Source organism: Felis catus, chromosome D3 (assembly GCF_018350175.1).
Source record: "Felis catus isolate Fca126 chromosome D3, F.catus_Fca126_mat1.0, whole genome shotgun sequence".
NCBI lineage: Eukaryota > Metazoa > Chordata > Mammalia > Carnivora > Felidae > Felis > Felis catus.
In genome coordinates, this window is record NC_058379.1 from 56608959 (window position 1) to 56619082 (window position 10124).

At 39.1% G+C, this 10124-nt stretch overlaps 1 protein-coding gene across 1 annotated transcript in view; it reads right to left on the minus strand.

Annotated features, from left to right (window-relative positions):
- Positions 1-10124, minus strand: part of LOC101093719 — an 86845-nt gene that overhangs the window by 35361 nt on the left and 41360 nt on the right. The gene's annotated exons all lie outside the window — the stretch shown is intronic.

Sequence of the window (10124 nt, forward strand, 5' to 3'; positions counted from 1 at the left end):
CATTCATTCATTCAATAAACATTCAGCATCATACTCTGCTAAGTGCTGCTGAAGGGGTGAGAAAGAGTTCCTGCCCTTATGATCAACAGTTCATGAAAATAATTACTAAAACATGTACTTAAAAGAGTCAGAATGAGGGGCGCCTGGGGGGCTCAGTCAGTTGGGCGGCCGACTTTGGCTCAGGTCATGATCTCACGGTCCGTGAGTTTGAGCCCCGCGTCGGGCTATGTGCTGACCGCTCAGAGCCTGGAGCCTGTTTCAGATTCTGTGTCTCCTCTCTCTGACCCTCCCCTGTTCATGCTCTGTCTCTCCCTGTCTCAAAAATAAAAGGTTAAAAAAAAGAAGAATGAAATGGAAATAAAAAACGAGGTAGGAGAAAAGACTTAAGGAATGCAATGCTAAACAAGCAGGCACTTCAACTTTCTGGCGTTTAGTATCATATGGAAAATAGAAAAGTACTAGTTATGGCTGGGTTAAGTTTCATATTTCTGCATTTTGTTCTCAAGGTACTGGAAGGCCATTGAGGTCTTTGAACAAAGCAATGACATGATCGTCTTACTGCCTTCAGAAGAATAAAATAAAAGGGGAAAGAAAGAGGCGCCTGGGTGGCTCAGTCAGTTAAGTGTACCACTCTTGATTTTGGCTCAGGTCATGATCTCATGGTCATGAGATAGAGCCCTACTTTGGGCTCTGCACTGAGCATGAACCTGTTTAAGTTTCTCTTCCTCTCCCTCTGCCCCAACTCTGCTCACTTGTGTTCACACATGCTCTCTCTCTCTCAAAAATATAAATAAATAAATACATACATACATACATACATACATACATACATACATAAATAAATACATAAATAAATAAATAAATAAATAGGGAAGGACAGAAAGAAAAACTATTTTGGAAGCCTGGAAATAAAAGCATGAGGGTCACTAGTAGAGGAGCTAAAAGGTATTCACATGATGATAAGTTGTGAAGTCAGTAGGAAAAAAGTGTACAATGAATTATCATCTGTTCCTTTGGGAATTAAAAAAATGAAGAAGAAAATAGGATGATGGAGTTTATATCTGAAGTGTACCCCCCTCTCCTGAGAGTAAATTTTAAGAGCCGTCTGCTTACTACACACTTCTACCTAGTGACATGAGCTTAACACACACCCGCATGATCTCTTCGTCTGAATTCCCTGTTCTGGTGAACTGCACTGCTAAACACCTTGCCGTACAGATGAAATAACTGGTCGTCATCCTACGCTCCTCACTCTCCCCAGTTCTCTAAATCAACCTGCTCACTAGGTCTTAGAAATGAGTTATAAAAGTAACACTACTTATACAAATCTAATTTTAAAAAAATCTGACAGTAACAAGCATTGACAAGGATGTGGAAAAAACTGGAGCCTTCATGTTGCTGGTGGGGATATAAAATGGTGCAACCACTTGGAAGTTTGGCTGTTTGATTGCTGATGGGTATAGGGTGTCTTTTTGGAGTGCTGGGAATGTTTTGGAATTAGTGCCAATTGCTGCATATTTTAGAATTTATTAAAAACCACTGGAGTCAACCCTTTAAAATAGTAAATTATATGGCAGGTGAATTATATGTCTATAAAAAATTAATATGCAAAAAGCTACCGCGACCAAGAGAAAGAACATATGTTTAGAAATAAAATCACAAGTGATAAAGATATTGGAGTTACCAGACATGGACTTTAAAATGACTATAATTAATATACTTAACAAAATGTTAATGAATAAATGTTACCAGAATTTATTAGATAGATTCTAATAGATTCTAATAAATCTATGAAAACTGTTTTATGGAAGTTCTACACCTGAAAAATATAACAACTGCAATTAAGAGCTCAATTGATAGGATTACCAGCAGATTGGATACTTTGAAGTGGAGATTGGTGAACTGAAAGATGTAAATAAACACCAAGGTGGAAGCAGGGAGGGGCAAAAGAAACAAAATGCAGAGGAGAGCACAGGCATCATACCTAATATTGTAAGAAGATCTAACATACAAATAATTTGAGCCTCAAAATGAGATAAGAGATGATGAGAAGAGGCCCTATTTAAAGAAAGAGTGATCGAGAATTTTCCAGTACTCATGAATATCAAGCCATAGATTAAAGGAGCACTACAAACACCAAGCAGAATAAATACAAAGAAAAATACACTTGAGGACATCATAGTACCTAACAAAACCAAAGGAAAAGAAAAAATGTATATAAAAAAAAGGAAAAAAACACATTATATTCAAATAAGCAACAAATAAGACTGAGGACTAACTTCTCAACATAATGCCAGAAAATCATATAATATCTTGGAAATATAACTTTTAAAAGCAAAGGCAATATGTATGGTGACATACAGTAGCTACACTTGTGGTGAACATAGTATAACACGTAGAGATGTTGACTCCTATGTTATACACCCGAAACTAGCGTGACATTGTATGTCAGCTATACTCAAAAAAATAAAATTAAATTAAAAAATTTTAAAGGCAACGTAAAGACATTTCCGGATAAACAAAAACAAGAGAATTCACTGCCCATAGATTCAAACAAATAACTAAAAGGAGTTCTTCAGGAAAAAGGGAAATGATTCCAGACTGAAAACAAGTTTAAGAAGAAATGAAGAGCCACAGAAAGTGTAAATCTGAGAGCAAATCTAAATGAAGATGGGTTATAAGAAAATATAATAATGCCTCAAATCAGGACCTAAGTACGTTATCAGGGAAATGGTAGAAGTACTAATTTAAAATGGATTCTAATAAAACAAGAATGCCTGTTGTAATATCTACAGTGAAAGAGGAGTATAGGGATACTTGGGTGGCTCAGTCAATTAAGCTGCAGACTCTTGATATTGGCTCAGGTCATAATCTCACGGTCATGAGATCGGGCTCTCCGCTGAGTGTAGAGCCTGCTTGCGATTCTCTCTTTCCCTCTCTCTCTCTTTCAAAGTAAATAAATAAACTTAAAAAAAATATATAGTATAAATGGATAATATAATTAACAAAATGACCTAATTGACATATAGATAACAAACAGTGCAACCAACAATGACAGAAAACCTCTATAAGATATGCAGAGGGCATTTACCAAAACTTGCCATGTGCTTGCTTGTAAAGCAAGCCTCACCAAATTTCATCAGATTGAAATAATTTAGAGCAGTGCTGTGCAATAGAACTTTTTATGTTCTTGTCAGTATTGTTCGCATTTTAAAATGTGGTTAATGTGCCTGATGAACTACATTTTATTTAATTCTAATTAATTTAAATAGCCACCTCTGGTTAGTGGCTACCACATTGGACAGCAAGACTTAGCATATGTTTTCAAACAACAATGAAATTAGCTAGAAATCAGTAACACACACACATACACACCAAAAAAATTCCCAAGTGTTTGGAAATTAAGACCGTTCAAATCACATATGATGGGGCACCTGGGTGACTCAGTTGGTTAATTGTTCGATGATCTCAGCGGTTTGGGAGTTTGAGCTTCATGTCGGGAGCCCCACAGCAGGCTGGCAGTGCAAAGCCCGCCTGAGATTCCCTCTCTCTGCCTGTCCCCCACATGCATACACACTCTCTCTCAAAATAAATAAATGAACTTTAAAAAATAAATAAATCACCTATGAATAAAAGAAGCAAGCATAATGGAAAATTTAAAGGTATTTTTCTCAAGACAAAAATAGAAATTATGGAATACAACTAAAGCCCTGATTAAAGAGAAATTTATTTAAAAAAATTAAAATTAAAAAAAAATTATAACATTCAGTGCATGTGTTAGGAAAGAAGGGGCTGCAGTTCAATGATTTAAATATACATTGCAAGAAATTAAAAAAAGAATAGCAAGTAAATCTGAAGAAAGAATGTAGAGAGAAGTTCATACACTGCTGTTCTGGGTTCCCATTGTAACTTAAAGGGAAATTTGCACCATGTCCAGAACGTTTGATGTCCTGCAAATGAGGGAACAGCGTCTTCTCAAATTCCTTGCAGCAGGAACCCGCTTAGGGGCAGCAACTTGACTTCTAAATGGAAAAGCACCTCTACAAAAGGAAAAGTGATGGCATCTTTATCATAAATCTCAAGAGAACCTAGGAGAAGCTTCTGCTGGCCTCTCATGTCATTGTTGCCACTGAAACGTAACTGATGTCAGTGTTATGGCCTCCAGGAATACTGGCCAGAGAGTTGTGCTGAAGTTTGCTGCTGTCGCTGGAGCCACCCCTGTAGCCACACACTGAAGAAAATGTTCTCAGACCCTTAGACTGAGCAGACGGGCAGGGCTGCCTCTGCCAGCGAAACAGCAGCAGCAGCCAACTGCACATGGTCTTTATTTTATGTTCATCAGGTATAAACATCAAAGAAGCATGGGAGGAAAACACAAAGAGCCTCCAGACATCTGGTGTTTACGTGAAAGCATGTAGGGAAGATGTGCAGTTCCAAGGACTGCTAGGCAATTACAATGGGTCTGTCTCCTAACTGGCTCCTGGGAGATCGTGAGGCTCTGTTCTCATAGTGCTATCGCGGCCGACAGCCTTGAAACTGGAACATCACTGACGTTTCAGCAATTACCCCATTCACTTTCCCAGGCCTTACAATACACTCTCCAGAAATAACTCCACACACCCCTAATGCTGGCTGCTTTTCTCCCGGAAACTTCACTAACCAGATGCAGACAGCCTTGCGGGAGCCAAGACTTCTGGTGGTTACTCACCCCAGGGCTGACTACCAGCCTCTCACAGAGGTGTCTTATGTTGGCCTGCCTACCACTGCTGTGTGTCAACACGAACTCATCTGCTCTACGTGGACATTGCCATCCCGTGCAGCGAGGAGGCTCACTCACTGGGTCTGGTGAGGTGGATGCTGGCCCACAGATGCTGGCCATGAAAAGGCCTGCTGAAAAGGCTATGACCACGAATGACTTTCAGGGTGGATGGACTGCTCCAGTTCCTGGAGTTACTGCTTCTCAACCTGAGCTCCCTGACTGCTCAGAAGGTAGGCAGGTGCCTCTGTGCCTATTCAGCAGATCCCTACTGAAGACCGGAGCGTGCAGCCTGCCACTGAAGACTGGTCTGCAGCTCCCACTGCTCAGGCCACTGAATGGCTAGGAATGACCGCTGAGTGGTTTTAAGCTGTTCTTCCACAGACTGTTAAGCAGAAAAGGGAAATATGGTCGGCAGAAAATAAACGGTTTCTTTGAAAACAAAACAAGAGTGAAAGGAAAGAGGGGCGCTTGGGGGGCTCAGTCGGTTAAGCAGGCCGACTTCGGCTCAGGTCATGATCTCGCAGTCTGTGAGTTCAAGCCCCGCGTCGGGCTCTGTGCTGACAGCTCAGAGCCTGGAGCCTGCTTTGGATTCTGTGTCTCCCTCTCTCTGACCTTCCCCTGTTCATGTTCTGTCTCTCACTGTCTCAAAAATAAATAAAACGTTAAAAAAAAAATTACAAAAAAAAAGAGTGAAAGGAAAGAAATAGTAGATCGTGAATTAATGAAATAGAAAACAAATATTTCAGTTCAGTTTTTGAAAAGAATACAAGTGATAATCCCCCAGCAAAACTGGTCAAAAAAAAAAAAGTACCGTTTGTCAGTGTCAGTGTAAGGAATGCCAAAGTGAACATTACTATAGATCTACAGCCATTACAAATATAACATAAAGGATGCCATTAATAATTTTATCAAAAATTCTGAAATTTTATCCAAAATTAACACAAGAAGAAATATAAAATCTGGATAGTTCTGGGTCTATTAAGGAAATTATCTGTAATTTAAAATTTGTCCCATAAATACTCCAAGCCAGATATCACAGTGGGGAATATTTCCAGACATTAAAGGAAGAAATAAACCAATCTTACACAAACTCTTCAGGTAATAGGAAAATATGGTACATTACCCAACTAATTTTATGGAAGCTGTGGATTATGCTCCTTACAGAGGAAGATTTTATTCCTGGAACAAGACCAGGAGGAGCCTGGCTTTCTCCAGGATTTTGACATACGCATCTTTCCACATCTTCCTAAGATATCCTCAGGCCCCTGATCACTCTAGCTTCAGGGAGCTACAGCTGAGCCTCCAGGGCATATTGAAAGGAATCTTCTTTCCAACGGTGGGGATCCAGTTCTATGACAGACTGAATCTATCTACAATATCATACAATGCATATTTATCACATTACACTTCTCTAGACAAAGTGTTATTTGTTTATAAGTGTGGTTTTGGTTAGATATTTACATTGAATTTCATTTAGTCTGCTAACTCAATGATACAGGTAATTGCACGGGGCCAGTGAAATTCTCAGACCATCAGCTGGTCCAGAGGGCCCCATACGAAGTCCTATAGGAATGAGAACATTTCATGCCTATAAGCCATACTCTAGGGAAAAAAGTATCCATCTAAATTAGGGGCCAGCAAAGTACTACAAGAACGCCAGCCTTCCACCTGTTTTTGTAAAGTTTTAATGGAACCCAGCCATGCCTATTTGTTTGTGTATTATCTATGGCTGCTTTTTGCTATAATGGCAGAGTTGCATAGTTGCAACAGAAACTGTAGGGCCCCAAAGCTGAAAATATTTATTATCTGGCCCTTTACAGAAAACATTTGCTGACCCCTGACCTAAATGAGAATTTACTTTCTTTTTAACATTTTTTGATTTTTTTTTTGGCTGATTATAAATGTGCTGCTAGCTTATTGTAAAAAGAAAAAAATGGTAATATGTAAAAGAATAAAGATAGAAGTCACTGTCTCTGGAAACCTATTTTGCAAACCCAGAATTTCGGTGTATGCCATTCTACATATATATGTACTTTTTTTTCCAAAAATGATACCAATAATGATAAACTAAATATTGGGACATTTTAAACTAAATATGAACATTTTATATATCCATGAGCATAGCTCTACATCATTTTAAATTATGACTATGATGAATATTTATAATTGCTTTCTCAGTATCCCCTGCACCCTGCCCCTGCCTCGAGCTTTCTCAATAATAGCACCTACCCTGATTTTCCTTTAATAATTCTCCCTCCCCCTTTCTGGGCTATTAAATTTTCTTTAACTTTGACTTTTGACATAATTTCAAACTTCTAGAAAATTGCAAGAAGAGTACAAAGAATTCCTGTATACCCTTCACCCAGATTCCCCAAATGTCAACATTTTATTATAATTTCTTTATAATTCTCTATCTGCCTGTTTTGTTTATCCAGATATCTATCTATCTATCTATCTATCTACCTATGTAGTTTTTTTCTGAATAGTTTAAGAGTAAGTGGCACATGCAGTTCCCCTTTGACATTTAAATAGGGCAAAAAGGAAGGGGATTTTGAGCCAAAGTGATAATCGTCTGACTTAATGATCAGCAGCACTTAAATGATCTGGCTGCTATGCTGAGAACACAGTAAAATACAGCAAGCAGGGAAGCAGCAAGGCCCTTGGCCTGAGCAATAGGAAGGACAAAATCGCCACTTTCTAAGATAAAGAAAACTATAAAAAGAACATGTTTGGGCACAAATTAAAGGTTTGATGTTAGGGCATGTTAGATTGAAGATGCCTAATTAGTCATTGTACCAAACCCAGTTTAAAAACAGCCTCCCATTTGCAGAGTGGGTGTTCTGCTCTGATACTGATAACCCTCTAAGAAGATGGCCTGCACCTCCACCCCTGAGGCTGCAAGCCCACAAGACTGCAGGGACGGACTCCCACTCCTCCCGTGCTGTATTGTCTTAGAGCGTGGCTTCCTAGTGGTGGCTGCTGGAGAGGAGGAATTCATGCCCTTTGATAGAAACTGACCAGAGGGAGGGAGAGTCTGCAGAAAAGTCTTCTTCCTCCCCTACCCCATGGTGAGGTGCGATGAAGTAGTCTATAGCACTTGCGCTCTGAACACAGTGAGACTAAGCAAACAGCCGTTCTGAAGCTGTGGACGGCTCAGTAACACCCACTTGTATTCTCCTCCCCTTCATCACCTCCTGTTTACCCTCACTTATCCTTTCCTGGGATTGCATCACCCCAGTAAAGTATTAACAATAAGGTTTTTTATCTTAGGCTCTGTTTTCTTAGGAACCAACACTAAAGCAGGCATCAAAGTGGCTAGTCCTAGGATACAAAAGGCCGCAGTTCAGAGAAGAGGTCTAGGCCGAGATACAGATTTTGCAGTCATAGATGGTATTTAAAGAGATGAGATCACCTAGGAAGAGAATGTAGGTAGAAAAGAAAAGGGATTTGAACACTGAGTCCTCAGGCACTCCAACATATAAAAGTCTAGAGACCCATGAGGAAATAGCACCGTTGAGACTGAGAAGAAATACCCCACGAAGCAGAGAAAACCCAGGCATGTTGTTCTTGACGCCAAATGAAAATGTCAATTATGCAAAATACTGCGGCTGATGGCTCGAGTAATAGAAGTCTAAGAAATGAGTATTGGAATCAGCAATGTGGAGGTTAGCAAACTTTACAAATATTTATGTGGATAAGAATTTGTATAACGGGGATACCTGCATGGTTCAGTCGGTTGAGTGTCACTCTTGATTTCGGCCCAGGTCGTGATTCCAGGGTGGTGGGATTGAGCACCCATTGGGGTTCTGCCCTGAGCATGAGGCTTGCTTAAGATTCTCTCTCTCTCTCTGCCTCTCTCCACCACTCGCTCGCTCTCTCAAAAAAAATTTTTTTAATTATATATGGTAATGTCACACTTCTCATTCCTGATGTAATTTGTATTTTCTTTCTTTCCCCGTGCCCCTGCCCCCTCCATAAGTCTGGCTAGAAGTTTATTAATTTTATTAATCTTTTTTAAAAGTTAGCTTTTGGTTTAAAAAGAATATAGAGGGGCACCTGGGTGACTCAGTCGGTTAAGTGTCTGACTTTGGCTTAGGTCGTGATCTCAGTTTGTGGGTTTGAGCCCCACATCAGGCTCCTCACTGACAGTGAAAAGCCTGTTTGGGATTCTCTCTCTCTCTCTCTCTCTCTCTCTCTTTCTCTCTCTCTCTCCCTCTCTCTGTCCCACCTTGATTCTTTGCATTCTTTCTCAAAATAAATAAACTTAAAATATATATATATATATATATGTTTTTTCTCTTATTTTTCTATTTTATTGACTTGTAATCTAATCTTTGCTATTTCTTCTCTTTTCTTTGGGTTTTATTTGTTCTTATTTTGGTTTCTTAAGATTTAAGTTGAGGAAACTGAGTTGACTTATTTTTCTAATGTGTTTTATAGCTATAAATTTCCCTATAAGAACTGCATCCCATAGACTATTTTTTCAAATATTTCTCTATCCCTTCTCTCTCTCACCTTTGAGGACTCAAATTACAATTACACATATCAGGGCACTTGAAGTTGTACCACAGCATGTTGATGCGCTATTCATTTTTTCTGTTTTTTTTTTTTCCTGGTTTTCATTTTGGGTAATTTCTATTGCTATGTCTTATATGCTATACTTTTTCCTTGCTTTCTTGTTTTATCCAGTTAAACCCATCTGTGCATTTTTTTTTTTTTTAATCTCAGACATTGTAGTTTTTTCTCTAAGAAGCTTAGTTTGGTTGCTTTTTTAGAACTTGCATGTCTCGATGTGTCTCCAATAGCTTCTTGATCATATGGAATAGTTATAATTGTCTTAATGTACTGGTCTACTAATTCTTTGTCATTTCTGGGCTGATTTGATTGATTTTTCTTATTATGGGTTGTATTTCCCTACCCCTTTGCAGGATTTATAATTTTCGATTGGATGCCAGGCATTATGCATTGTGCCTTGGTGGGTGCTGGATATTTTTTATGTATTGTTTTGTTCTGGAATGTATTTAAATTACTTGGATACAGTTTTATCCTCTCAGATCTTGCTGTTAAGTGTCTTGTAGGGAGTATGAGTGTAGGATTCATTTTTGTCCACTAAGGAAGCAGGACCCTTCCTACTGCTTGCACCCAGTTTCTCAGCCTCAGCACTACTGATATTTAGCGCTGGGTAATTTGTTATGCATTATAGAATGTTTAGCATCATCTCTAACCTCTACCTACTAGATGCCAGTAGAACCCATCTTCTCTGGTTGTAACAAACAAAAATGTCTCCAGATGTTGCCAAATGTCAGGTGGGGTGGGGTGGGAGGTGCAAAATTGCCCTTGAGCACACTACACTGACCCCTGTGAT